The sequence below is a fragment of the Dasypus novemcinctus genome, chromosome 14 (genome assembly GCF_030445035.2).
Source record: "Dasypus novemcinctus isolate mDasNov1 chromosome 14, mDasNov1.1.hap2, whole genome shotgun sequence".
Classification (NCBI taxonomy): Eukaryota; Metazoa; Chordata; class Mammalia; order Cingulata; family Dasypodidae; genus Dasypus; species Dasypus novemcinctus.
Window position 1 is genome coordinate 2,375,028 of NC_080686.1, and position 14,863 is coordinate 2,389,890.

Here is a 14,863-nt window from a genome sequence, read left to right on the forward strand (position 1 = left end):
TCTCTTGGCCATATAAACTCATTTGTCTTTACCATTTCCCCCTTTTATTCAAGGTCTTTTTCTGATTGCATCACCAACTAGTGATTGTGCAGTTTCTCGGCAACACGGAGGCTCATCCCCAGGAGTCATGTCCCATGCTGGGGGGATGGTAATGCATTTACATGCTGAGGTTGGCTTAGAGAGTGGCCACATTTGAGCAACATAGAAGCTTTAAGGAGGTAACTCTTAGGTGCACTGCAGCTCTAGGCCTAGTTCACATTTCAGGCACACAGGCTCATAAGCATAGTCATCAGTATCAAGGGCTCATCATTGGACCATCCTCCTTCACTGGTTTTTGCCCTTACACTTGAGGGATTGCTGCTGTTCCATTGGGGAATGTGACAGAGCTGCCCTGGCTAGGAACTCAGCACTCCCTCAGTTGTTGTTTATAACTGTAACTACTATGAAAGTACCCAATGAATATCCAAACATTTTTATATACCCTATATACATGCCATGGAGAACTCCCTCCCAACCATGTGTCCCTCATCAATAACACCCCACATCAGTATTCCTGCTCTGCCATAGTTGAAACCATCTGTGGTCCAAAAATTCTTCAAAAATGAAGCCCAATATATTGCCAAATTCAATTAGTAGGAAAATGAAATAGTAATGATAGGCTTAAAGATTAGAAATAGAGTGCACACTAATTTAGAAAAACTAAAATAAAGTAAAAAATGAAAAATATCATAAAACTTTGTTTTTGACATTTTGCCTTTCATCACTGTAATAGATGTTGCTCTGTATGTAGAGTGGCAAGGCAATTTCTTTCATTCCTTCCTCAGTTTCTACATCCTTTTTTTAAATTTTAAATTTTGTCTTCAAAAATGTTTTAGATCACAGTAAAGTCACATATACAATATAGGGAACTCCCATACATCCAACATCAAACCCTTTTCCCCCTTCCCCAATAATGATCTTTTTACATTTTCATGTTACATTTGCGGCAGCTGATGTACAGATATTGAAATACAGCTACCAACATGGTTCAGTTTTGGTTTATATTATGGGTTATATTGTAGACTATACAATTTTCTAAATTTTTAGTTAAATTATGGTTTACATTATGGTTTATATGTTAGACTATACAATTTTATAGATTTTGGGGGAAATTTAACATGCCCTATATCCATCATTGCACGATCTTCTGGAACAATTCTGTTGCCCCAAGTTACCCCTGCTTCCATCTATTCTATTCCTCTCTCCTGCTCCCCTCCAGGGCCCACAGCAACAACCAAGATTTACTGCTTAAAGGACCAGATTCACAGATACTTGCAACAAAGCTGAGTGTTAGACACAATAGACAGTCCTCCCCCATTGGGAGCCATCAATTCTCTCAAGAGAGATACTATATCCTATGTTTGAGAACATCAGGCCTCCCCTGGATGGGGGTACATTGTCCCACATATTGTATGGGTCTCCACCCAAGAAAAAACACACTGTGAGAAGATGTGTACTCACACACTCCCTAGAAGTCTGCCCCTGTGCCAGATGCCCCCCATTAAGCACCTTAAACAGGGAACCCTTCCTTATTATATTTTCTAAATGGTTTCCTCAACATTATAGTTTTAACCACATACCCAACAATCTCCTATTTTCATCTGTTCCCCCAAAACTCCCCCCAATTCCTTGAGCCATCTGACCCATCCTCCCAACCTGAGCACCCCTCAAGCCTATAAATTCCCACACAATAATGTCCCTATGTCCCCGTCTTATCCCTTCCCTGTACAACTACTTACATCCACGTAATCATAGATTTCACCTATGTAGGCATCAGCTCACAACCTTCCTCTACCCCCTAATTTCCTGTAAGCCTATTATCCAGTCTCTAGTTCTCTGAGACAGCTTGGTTTGCTTATTTCATATCAGAGAGTTCATGTAGTGTTTTCCCTTCAATGCCTGGCTTGCTTCACTCAACATAAAGTCCTCAAGATTCATCCATGTTATCACATGCGTTTGCACTGTATTGCTTCTTATAGATGAGTAGTATTCCATTATATGTATATACTACATTTTGTTTATCCATTCATCTGTTGATGGGCATTTGGGTTGATTCCAACATTTGGTAATAGTAATCCACTATGAACATTGGTGTGCATATATCAGTTTATGACCTTGTTTTCAGTTCTTCTGGTATATACCCAGCAGTGGAATTGCTGGGTCATATTTCAAATATATAGCTAGTTTTCTGATAAACTGGCAAGCTGTCCTCCAGACTGTTTGTATCCTTCTGCATTCCCACCAGCAGTGGATGGGGGTTCCCATTCCTTCACATCCTCTTCAACACTTGTATTCTTCTGGTTAGCCACCAGTCTAACCAAAGTAAGATGGTATCTCATTATAGTTTTAATTTGCATTTCCCTAATAGCTAGTGATTTTGAGCATCTTTTCATGTGCTTTTTAGCCATTTTTATTTCTTCTTTGGAGAAGCATCTGTTCAAATCTCTCGTCCATTTTTAAAATGGTTTTTTTGTCTTTTTCTTTTCGAGATATAGGATTTCATTATTTATATAAAGATATGTCTCCTATAAGATATGTGGTTACCAAATATTTTCTCCCATCTTGTAGGCTCTTTTCACTTTCTTGATAAACTCCATTGAGGTGCAAAAGGCTTTAATTTTGAGGAGGTCCCATTTATCTATTTGTTCTTTTGCTGCTCGTGATTTCAGTGTGAAGTTCCTGAAAGTATTTACTATTACTAGGTCCTATAGACGCTTCCCTACATTGTTTTCCAAGATCTTTATCATCTTGGCTCTTATTTAGGTCTTTGACCCAACATGAGTTGATTTTTGTATAAGGTGTGAGATGGTGATCCTTTTTCTTTCTTTTGCATATGGATATCCAGTTCTCCAAGCACCATTTGTTGAAGAGGTCATTCTATCCCAGTTTAGTGGGCTTCATGGCCTTAACAAATATCAGATGACTGCATATGTGAAGATCTATATAAAAACTCTCAAATTTTCCCCATTGATCAGTGTGTCTATCCTTGTGCCAATACCATGCTGTTTCCACCACTGTAGCTTTGTAGTATGTTTTGAAATCAGGTAGTGTGATTCTTCCATTTCATTTTTCTTTTTCTATATGTCTTTGGTTAATCAAGGCCTCTTTCCTTTCCAAATAAATTTCATAGTTAGTTTTTCTAGTTTATTTTAAAATGCTATGTTGATTTTTATTGGGATTGCACTGAATCTGTAGATCAGTTTGAGTAGGATAGACATCTTAATGATATTTAATCTTCCTATCCATGATCAGGGAATATTCCTTCATTTATTTAAGTCTTCTTTGATTTCCTTGACCAGTGTTGTGTAGTGTTCTGTGTATGTCTTTTTCATCTGTAGTTAAATTTATTCCTAAGTTTTTTATTTTTTTATTTACTATTGTAAATGGTATTTGTTTCTTGGTTTCCTCCTCAGATTGCTCATTACTGGGGTACAGAAATGCTACTGATTTTTGTACATTGATCTTATAACCTGCGATTTTACTGAACTCATTTATAAGTTCTAGAAGCTTTGTTGTAGATTTCTCAGGGCTTTCAATGTATAGGATCATGTCATCTGCAAATAGTGAATTTTTTACTTCTTTCTTTCCGGTTTGGATGCTTTTTATACCTGGTTCTTATCTCCGTGCTTGAGCAAGTACTTCTAGCACAATGTTGAATAGGAGGGGAGTTAGTGGGCATCCCTGTCCTGTTCCTCATCTTTTACAGAATGATTTTAGGATTTCATCATTGTAAAGGTTGTTAGCTGTGGCTTTTTCACATATACCCTTGATCATATTCAGAAAGTTTCCTTCTATTCCTATCTTGCAGTGTTTTTATCAAGAAAGGGTGCTGTATTTTGTCAAATGCTTTTTCAGCATCTGTAGATATGATGGTGTGATTTTTTTCCTTTGATCTGTTTATGTGGTGTATTATCAATGGATTTTCTTATGTTGTACTATCTTTGCATACAAGGGATGAAACCCACTTGGACATGGTATATAATTCATTTAATGTGTTGTTGAATACAATTATCAAAGAATTTTGTTGAGGATATTCATATCTAGGTTCATTAGAGAATTGGTCTGTAATTTTACTTTCTTGTGTGTCTTTGTTTGGCTTTGGTAATAGGGTAATGTTGGTATCTTTGAATAAGTTAGGCAATGTTCCTTCTATTTCAATTTTTTGAAAGAGTTTAAGCAAGTTTGGTGTTAATTCTTTACAGAATGTTTGGTAAAATTCATCTTTGAAGCCGTCTGTCCCAGGTCTCTTCTTAGTTGGGAAGTTTTTAATGACTGATTTTATTTCTTTTCTTATGATTGGTTTGTTGAGATCATCAGTTTCTTCTCTCCTCAATGTAGGCTGCTTATGTGTTTCTAGGGATTTGTTCATTTCCTCTAAATTGTCTTTCTTTGGGCATATAGTTTGTCAAAGTATCCTCTTATGATAGTCTTTATTTCTGTGAGACCAGTGGTGATATCCTCTTTCTCATTTCTCATTTTGTGCATTTGCATCTTCTCTCTTTTTTTCTTTGTTAGTCTAACTAAGGATTTGTCAATTCTCAAAGAATCAGCTCTTTATTTTATTTTTTCTAGTCCTTTCTTATTTTCTATTTCATTTAGTTCTGCTCTGATCTTTGTTATTGTGAAAGGATATGTATTTATTATATATATTTCCCTTTTTTATTATAAAAGTGCTCTGAAACATAGGAATAGAAGGAATATTTCTCAATAATGTAAAGTGTATACATGAAAAACCCCTGACTAATATTGTACTGAATGGTGAAGGACCATTTTTCCCTTGGAGATCAGGAAATAAAGGATGTCCACTATCTCTCCTGTTATTCAATATTGTCCTAGAAGTTCTAGCTAGAGCAATTAGGCAAGAAATTAAATAAAAGTCACCCAAATATGAAAGGAAGAAGTAAAACCTTCTCTATTTGCTGCTGCTGATAAGATCCTATTCTGAGAAACTCAAGAGAAATATACAAGAAAAATACAAGAATAGATGATTTCAGCAAAGTGTCAGGATACAAGATTAATATGCTAAAAGTCAATTGTGTTTTTATACACTACTAAGCGTATAGAAACTAAGTAGATTTCCTACTGAGGAGGAAATCAGGGGAAAAATTCATTTTACAATAGTGACTAAAAGAATCAAGTATTTAAGAGGAATTTTAAAGAACTAGAATACAATAAACTTAACAGAGAACTACAAAAACATGCTAAAAGAAACCACGAAGTCCTCAGTAAATTAAAGGACATTCCATGTTCATGGATTGGAAGACTAAATATCATTTAATATGTCAATTGTGCTCAAACTGCTCTGTAGATTTAATGGAATCCCCCCAAAATTTCAACAGCTTCTTTGTAGAATTGGAAAAGCCAAATATCAAATTTGTATGGAAGAACATGGGACCTTAAATAGCAAAAAATATTTTTAAAAAGTAGAATGAAGTTGAAGGACTCTCATTTCAACCTTGAAACATATTATTTAACTACAGTGGTAAAAAGAAAAACCAGCATGTACTGGCATAAGGATAAACTGTTTGACCAATGGTATTGAATGAAGAGTCCAGAAGTAGGCCTTCACATCTATGGAGAAGTGAATTTTGACAAGGTCGTCAAATGAACACAGCTTTGTCAGAACTGCATATTCAACAAATGATGCTGAGAAAACTGGATAGTCACTAAATAATGAAAAGAATCCCTAACTCACATGTTATGCAAAAATTAACTCAAAATAAGTAAAGGATCTAAATATAGAAACTGAAATCATAGAACTCCTAGAAAAAATTGAAACACTTTTAAAATATTTTGGTATGTGAATTTTCTTGAACCTTACACCAAAACCATGAACAATAAAAGAAAAAACAGATAAATAGGACTTCCTCAAAATTAAACACTTTTGAGAAGCAGATGTGGCACTCAGCCAATGTGGTTGAGCAGTGGCTTCCCACATATGAGGTCATGGGTTCAATCCCTGGCCCCGGTACCTCAAAAAAATTAAATACTTTTGAGTTTCAAGCAATTTTGCTAAGGTGAAGATGCAGTCTACTCAATGGGAGAAAATCTTTGGCAACCACATATCCAACAAGGGTTTATTTCCATGTTATATAAAGTGAACACATAACTAAATTGCAGGAAGACAAGTAACCTAAATTAAAAATAGCCAAAGACTTGAATAGACATTTTTTCCAAAGGGGAAATATGAATGGCCAAAAAGCACATGAAAAAATGTTCAGCATCACCATATAACTGGATTTTGTCTCGGTTCTTGACTATGCTGCAGAAATGAATTTCAAGAGCATGTAGGGTTAGTTAGGCCAGTAATTTATTCAGGTAGGGAGGGAAGAGAAATGGGGAAAATAACAGATCATTGGTCCCAGGTGGAGAGGAAGGGGCTGAAAAGTGATAAATAGGGCTGATTTACAGACTACAATTTCACATTATAGATTATAAATGCCCAGGTTTTACGTGTGTGTCCATTATGGCAGGGGGAAAAAAGCGAGAGCAGGGTGCAGAGGGCAGGAACAGGGTAGGAACAGGAACCAGGACAGAGTTGGATTGCTTTCATGCTTGCTTTTTAAATTATTAATTTAAATCAGCCCTTTGCTGATGGCCATGGGAGGAACCCCAGCTGTTTTCTCTTTTGATTGATTGCTCCACCCATCAATCCCCCAGGAGGGCCCAATAATAAGGACCATGGAGAATATCCTGGGCTTCTTCTGGCTTCTGGAGGAAATCTTGTTCTGAACTGGATTCCAGCAGGCATCTTGGGTGATTGATGTCCACATGGACTTCTTGCCAGTTTCCAGATCCATCTATTGATTCCTTATCTTACTAGCCAGCTTCAACTAGCTATTAGGAAAATGCAGATCAAAACTGCAATGAGATAAAATTTCATGTCTTACTGAATGGCAATGATTAAAAAAATAGAAAACTATAGGTACTGGAGAGGATGTGGAGAAATAGGAAAACTTCACAGTTTTGGGGAACGTAAATTGTATAGGCTCTGTGGAGGATGGTTTGGTGGTTCCTCAGGAAGCTAACTATATAGTTGCTTTATGATCCAGCAATCCTGCTACTAGGTGTATATAAAGAAGGTCTGACAGCAAGGATGCTAACAAATATTGCATACCCATGTTCATAACATCATTAATTACAACTGCTAAAAGATGGAAAAACATAAGGGTCCATTAACCAATGAATGGATAAACAAAATGTGATATAGACATATGATGGAATACTATTCATCTGTAAGAAGAAAGAACAGGGAAGCACATGAAAACATTGATGAACCTTGAAATAAGACAAACACAAAAGGATGAATATTGTGTGCTCTAACTGATATGAACTAAATATGATCAGTAAACTTATGGAATTAAACTATAAAGTAAAGGTTAGTAGGAGACAAAAGGCTGGTTAAGAAAGGAGAGACGATACTGAATGTATGTAGAATGTATAATAAGGTCAATTGTAAATACACTGTAATGGATAGAGTTCATGGCAGCATGTTATAGAGTATAACAAATACTGCTTATTAATAAATAGGATTATATTTGAAAGGTATAGTCTAGGGAGGTTAATATTACTTGAAAGGCAGTTATAAGATAATCAAGGGACTGTATAACATAGTGATTTTGGTGGTAGATGAGGATTGAGGTTAATAATATAGACACAAGTATGTTCTATTACAAGGTGTTAAGAGCACGGTGATCGGACATTGTAAATCCTCCCAGGGCTCACTGGATGGAATGGGGGAGAGTATGGGCCATGATGTGGACCATTGACCATGAGGTGCAGAGGTGCCCAGAGATGTACTTACCAAATGCAATGGATGTGTCATGATGATGGGAATGAGTGTTGCTGGGGGGGAGTGGTGGGGTGGCAGTGGTGGGGTTGAATGGGTCCTCATATATATTTTTTAATGTAATATTTTTACAGAATCAATAATAAAAAAATAAAAAAATAAAAAAAAAGAGCACGGTGATAAACGGGAAAATTCAACTAATGTAACATATAGACTATAGTTACCAGTAGAATTGTAATATTTTTGGGAAAGGCAAAGAATGTACTATATAAATGCTAAAGGTAAAAAAATAATATGGGGCTTAGTTTTGAAGATATGAATAAGAATATGAGTAAGCATTTTTTTCCCTTCATTTTCTTCAAAAGAGACATTGGTCATATCATTTAGCCAAACTAGTGCTCATTTATGTATCTTTCTGAACACTAAAACAATTGAGTTTGTTTTTAGGATTAAATAAATATGCCTGGACATAATTTTTTAGCGTAATGATTCCGTAATTTCTTAAGCTGCCTTTTGTCACTTATTTTATTTTTGGAAGTTGAAAATAAAGTTAAAAAAAAAAAAAATCAATGGCAGAGGTGTGACGTCATCAACACGGCGACGGAAGACAGACCCTGAAAACACTTCTGCCGATTCTCTGGAGGATGGTAGAAATTGGAGGACTCTATAAGCACTGAACTGAAAAAAGAGAAAAATATCAGGTAGGAAACTTCCATCCAGAACCTGCCGGTCCTCTTCTCTTCACTCTCAATGGGTCCCGTGCAAAGCTTGGGAGTTCTCCAGAGGCAGCAAGCCTGGGTCACTCTCACTGCAGAAACAAATTTTAAGGAACTCGAAGTTAATTAACCCACGCATATCCAGGCACTGAGACCCAAGCCCACAGAGGCACAGGGTTGAAAATAAGCAGCTGAGGAATGCTTGAAAAATGGGCCCCCATTTGTGGGGGGAAGTCAAACTGCAGCAGAATAGATATGGCTGAGCGGTGCACTCAATCCAGTTACTGTGGGTAGAATTCTCTAAGAGCACAATGGGCTTTTTTTTGGGGGGGGGGGGTGTCCCACCTTTCTGGACTGACCCTGAATGACTCCCAGGTGCAGATAACCTAGCAGGGAAGAAACCTTTGGCAGAAAAGCCTCACAGAGGAAAATGGGGTAGGGTTAATTTGAACTTCTGGAAGAAGCATAAGGAAGATGGAGCACTGAGTGAGGACGTTAATTTAAACAAATAATTGGAGCTGGGACAAAATTTGGTACAAAAACAAACAGAACAGGTCAAGATTCCTGAGGAAGGTGGGAGGAAAGAAGATGGTAAGTTGTGGCAGGTTGTTCTCATGTTTCAGGTTATGGGGAAAGGAGTACTTCCAGGAGATAAGAACTAAGTTAATCTTCAGTTTGCTGATGTGGGGCATAGCATGATGAACTGCAACTAGGGCCTACTTAAATTATTTAACAATTTCCCACAGTTTGATCTGGCTCTCAGCCATTGAGAGTTGTGCCCAAAATGTAAGGATTTGAGCTCATTTTCAGTTACTGCCTAAGGTCTTGGAGTAGTACTTGCAGGTTGTTTTCATGCTGGGAACATAGGTGGTCATGATGCTGTCAGTTCCCATTATCATCATTTTTATGTATCCCAGGCGTAAAGAAATCATTTGGCAAGTCGCAAGTGGCTGGGGACACACCTTCAAAACTCAAGAGAAAACAGTACACCAGGGAGACTAAATAAGTACTATAAGTGATAAAATCTCCACCTAATAGTATGATTTAAATTAGCTGAAATGAAAGGGATCAAATCAGGGCTTTAAGGAAAACCTTACCTGTTTAAACCATGTGGCTTATTTAATTATTTCAGGCAATTGTATCTCAACTTCCCCAGAATTGTCACCCAAGCACAACAAGTTGTGTTGGCAATGGGAAAAAAATGTGTTTGTTCAGCAAATAGGTAATCAAATTTGGGAATGCTATTGTCTAAAAATAAGTTTAGCTAATAAGTTTAATGACTTGTGTAGCTATAGCTCTATCAGTAGATTCAGAAATTTCTCCTACTGTGTTTGACAGATATCTAATCCTGTTCTCATTTGTGTTAACCCCAAGCAAAGATTAATTTTGCCAAAAGAAGCAAAACCAGAATCATTAGCCCTGTTTTACCTGAGACTGTAGATTGAGGGGAGTAGTCTATTGAGAAGTTTCAGATTGATTATAAACTCCTGAGTGGCTGAGAGGAGATCAAATGCTCATTGCCCAGGCATTTATCAGCAATTAAGGCAATTTACTACACTAGCAAATATCTGATAAAATTTCCACAATAAAAATATTGCCTGACAGAACAATGTAACTACAGCCAAGGTGATGCAGTTTATAGATCCATTACTAGGAATATTATCATTTGTCCTTAGTATACAAGGGTCTCTGATATTGAGCATACAAACAAAGAGCTGACCAAAATTTATTTTTTATTTTTATTTTTTAAAAAGATTTATTTCTCTCCCCTTCCACCCCCCACCCCGGTTGTCTGTTCTCTGTGTCTATTTGCTGGGTCTTCTTCTTTGTCCTCTTCTGTTGTTGTCAGCGGCATGGGAATCTGTGTTTCTTTTTGTTGTTGTTGTTGTGTCATCTTGTTGTGTCAGCTCTCCGTGTGTGCGGCACCATTCCTGGGCAGGCTGCACTTTCTTTCGCGCTGGGCAGCTCTCCTTATGGGTGCACTCCTTGCGCGTGTGGCTCCCCTACGCTGGGGACACCCCTGCGTGGCACCGCACTCCTTGCGTGCATCAGCACTGCGCGTGAGCCAGCTCCACATGGGTCACGGAGGCCCGGGGTTTGAACCACGGACCTCCCATGTGGTAGATGGACGCCCTAACCACTGGGCCAAGTCCGCTGCCCCCCAAAGTTTATTTTTGTTGTGAATCTTTTGCAGATCCAGTGCCTTAAACCTGAAAGTGGACATGCATTGTTAGGAAAACTTGTTCATGGAGGCATGTGGACTATTATAGTAAATTTTCCAAACTCTTCTATGATATCTGTATAATTCTCTAGACCAGTTGTATCTATAGTATGGTTGAAACTGCAAAAGCAGTTTCTTTCCTCCAAATGCACTTTAAAGACCAATTCCTGTGATATTGGCATTCCAAGTGAGAAAGTTTATTTCCTAGTCTAGCAAAGAGACCATTGGCCCAAAGGTCCAAAATTCTTCCTCCCTAATTTTTAGGAGTTTAGGACTTTTATGGATTCAAACAAGGAAGGGTGGAGTGGTTACTATCACAGTACTAAATATATACAAGTGTGATCCTAGTGTTGAATTAATCATAAACAAAGGTAAGATCAGACTAGAATAACCACTACAACAGTAAGTATATAATAGGGTAAGGCTAGTTTGAAACAACTATAAAGAAGGGTGAAGTCAATCTAAGCAATTTCAGTACTTTCAGGTATTAGCTTTTGATTATTTTATGATATACTGAAAAGATAAGAAAAAAGCATCTATGTAACAATTCAATAATTATAAACTTTTGTTAATTTTTAATTCTTGGTTACAATGTTAAAGGGTCAACAAACCTTAAAGAGTAATGAGGACCTTGGGTCTAGTATTTATATTTGATATGAAGCAAATGGTGCAGTTTGAGCCAAAAAGGCTGATGCATTTGGGATAAGAAAGAAATGTGTTATAGGGAGAACAACGGTGTCCCCTGCAGTATGCATAGATCAGGGTTTATGGTGACAATTTGAACAGTCTATGAAGTTAACTCTCTTTGAAATGTCCTGGGAGAAGCAGATAATGGAATTGTCTTTCTAGGCCAGTGCAAGGACAAAGCATAGGGAAACATAAAGATTTTATGCATTATAAGTATAAGTAAGGTAGAGTCTAGGTGAGAACTTTTTTAGGTAGGACTTGGTCTGTCATGTTGGTAACATTGTCTACTTCCCTTCCTGGTTATTTTGATGTTTAAATCTCCATAATTAGAACAAGTCTGGGAGTCTGCTGCAGCTCTTTTTAGTTGAGTAACGTGAACCCATGGTTCAACACCCTATAATTAACTTGCATTGTAAGAAGTTAGGACTACTTGACATGGTTCCTTTTCATGATGATCTAGTCTTTTGTCTGTCATTTCCAGTAGACCCATTATCCTGGTGACAGATTATGATTAAAGGTTTGTCTGTTATGTGGGTCAGTAAAGGTGTCTTTACTTGTGGAAGATAATCTTTGGCATAATGCATTAAGGGTTTCCAAATTGGGTCATGTCATAGTGTGACAATAAATGATCATTTCTCAATTTTATTCTCAGAGATAGGTCTGCTAGTAACAATTTCATATGGGGAGAATTTGTGTTTCCCAAAGGAAATGCTATGAATAAATGGAGGACTAAAAGTAAAATTTTGAGCCAGGAAAGGGCAGGTATTTCTGTTAATTTAGACACTATTAATTTAAGTGTATAATTATAGCTATGTTAGTAGTTGCTGCTGTCACATGAAAATATGCAAGAACATTTTAAAAAAATATTCAGGCTCAGTTTTTTGTGTGTGTGTGACTCTTAATGTTGGCAACCATAGATGGGAGCAAAATGGTAAAAAGAAGATAATTTACTTCTTTACAATTTTCAACTTGCATACCTAAAGAAGGGAGGAACCATCTTTGCTTCCATAGCATGCTAAAATTATTATAGATGTTAAGAGAATTTCCTTCAGGTAGAAATCAGGCTTGGGTAAGAGGATGGAGTTCATCCTTTTAGGCAGAAGAAAATTGTGGAAGCCTACTTTATTCAGTAAGTAAGTGGTAACTGCATAGTGTACCCTTGATATTTCTGGCGTAAGAAGCATTGAAAGATAGAATGACTTCTGGGTTGCTCATAAGAGCATGAATGGAGTCATTAATTTTAAAGTTACCAGTTTACAGTCATGGGGTATTCTCTCATTGGATAAAGGTAGCAGAATAGCAGGGATGAGAATATTGCAGAATTTTAGGTGAATGTTAACAGGTGAAGTAGAAGGATCTCATAATAAGTCAGTTTTCTGGAGGAAAAATGTTACATCTGCTCAAAGTTAAGTTTGCTGGGGCTTTAATTTTACAGTTTCTGCTGAAGCTTTAACACAATTTTGGGCAAGCACAGGAAACTGCATCAAGGTGGGGGCTGCTCAAACAATATAAATAGATTTTGTTCTTAAATTAACATTCCCAAGACTTGGTTATATAACCATTGACTCCAATCATTTCTTGTTAACAAGGAGGACAAATTCAGATTGAACCTATGCAAATAATTACATTATTGTAAATATAAGAATATTCAGTAGGAGTTTTCAAATTCTGGAGTTGTCAGGCAAGGAGGTAAAGATGAATGTTTTATGAATTATAGATATTTTAATTCAGTAAGAGGTCCCTTGTATCTAGAAAATAGAACAATAAAATATTAGCAATAATTGAAACAAAACTATAATCATTCTTTATCAGTTTATTTGGCCCTAGATAATTCTTGTTTCATTAGATCTTTTATTATCAATCTCATGAATCTATCAGTTTCTTCACTATAATTCTGGGAATCTTGCCTCAGTACAGTGGCATGCTGTTAAAGTTATTTAAGAAATGCCATTAGAAGCTGATGCCTCAGAAAACTTGGCATAGTCCTTTCCATGGGTCTCTGAGACAGCCCTTTTTGTTGAAGATGAAGCACACTAGCCTATAGCTGATTGCAAGTGTTTTCAGGGAAGCATCAGAATGAAAACTATCTCTAGATGACACATAATTTAAAATGTCCATCATTAACTTATTGCTGGTTCACAAAAGTGAACAATCAGATGAAAGTTCATGAAACATTATTTTAAGAACAGCTGAACTAATGATCAATAATACTGTTGTCCAACATCAGTCATATCAGTATTTGAACAACTCATGAACAGTGAGAATATTAAGGCTCTAAGAACTTATTATATAATTTCTGAAATGTTTATATTAATCACATCCTTTAAATTTAACCAACAGAAAGTTGCAAATCCTTTTTAATTTGATAACAGTTCCTGTGTAACTGATAATATATTGAATAATATTAACTAGTGATAACATGTCTCTTTTTATAAGGTGAAAGAAAAAATACTAAGGGATTTTCCAGTGGTGCTCTAGAAAATCCAAACAAGATTTTGAGATCAAAAAGATATTTATGGTTCAAGTTTTCAAGGGAAAACATCAAAAGTTATCAGGCTTTAACAGCTTGTTAAATAAAATCATGGCAAACTGTAAAACAATATTTAGTTCCCTACTTAATGAATATGAGAATATATTTAAAAAGTAAAGACAGGGAAGTGGACTTGGCCCAATGAATAGGGCATCCGCCTACCACATGGGAGGTCTGCAGTTCAAACCCTGGGCCTCTTTGACCCGTGTGGAGCTGGCCCACGTGCAGTGCTGATGTGCGCAAGGAGTTCCATGCCACGCAGGGGTGTCCCCCGCATAGGGGAGCCCAGTGCACAAGGAGTGCGCCTGTAAGGAGAGCCACCCAGTGCGAAAGAAAGTGCAGCCTGCCCAGGAATGGCGCTGCACACTCGGAGAGCTGACACAACAAGATGATGCAATAAAAAAGAAACACAGATTCCCAGTGCCGCTGATAAGGATAGAAGCGGTCATAGAACACACCGCAAATGGACACAGAGAGCAGACAACTGGGGGGGGAGGGGAAATAAATAAATAAAAAATAAATCTTAAAAAAAAAAAAAGTAAAGACAGGAGGTAGTATGATGGTAAAAATATACTTATTGTTTTAAAAGTGAAAAGGCTTATTCTCTTAAATGAGAAGATGATAAGATCAATATAAAGCACAGATTTTTCTGATCAGATACAGAATCTTTGCCAACTAGGCAGGTTGTTCATAGGTTTTAGAAAAACCTTTTCTTAACTTTTTAACAAATAAATTATATTGCTATTTAATAAAGGATACATCCATCCAAATTGTACAATCAGTGGTATTCAGTATAATCACATAAATCCACTTCAATCATTTTTAGAGTATATTATTCTAATAACAATACAATTCAAAAAACAAAAACCAAACCAACAAAA

At 36.7% G+C, this 14,863-nt stretch overlaps 1 protein-coding gene across 7 annotated transcripts in view; it reads left to right on the forward strand.

Moving 5' to 3' along the window:
- The first annotated feature begins 8,396 nt into the window (after window positions 1-8,396).
- Window positions 8,397-14,863, forward strand: part of LOC105745046 (zinc finger protein 420-like) — a 120,841-nt gene continuing 114,374 nt past the window's right edge. For 4 of the 7 annotated variants that reach the window (XR_011645601.1, XR_009180365.2, XM_058275449.1 and 1 more), the window contains exon 1: window positions 8,409-8,529. The gene's annotated coding sequence lies outside the window, so the exon portion shown is untranslated. Of the gene's footprint in view, window positions 8,530-14,863 lie in introns of all 7 variants that reach the window. The other 3 variants (XM_058275448.2, XR_009180364.1, XR_011645602.1) reach the window with 3 other exon arrangements.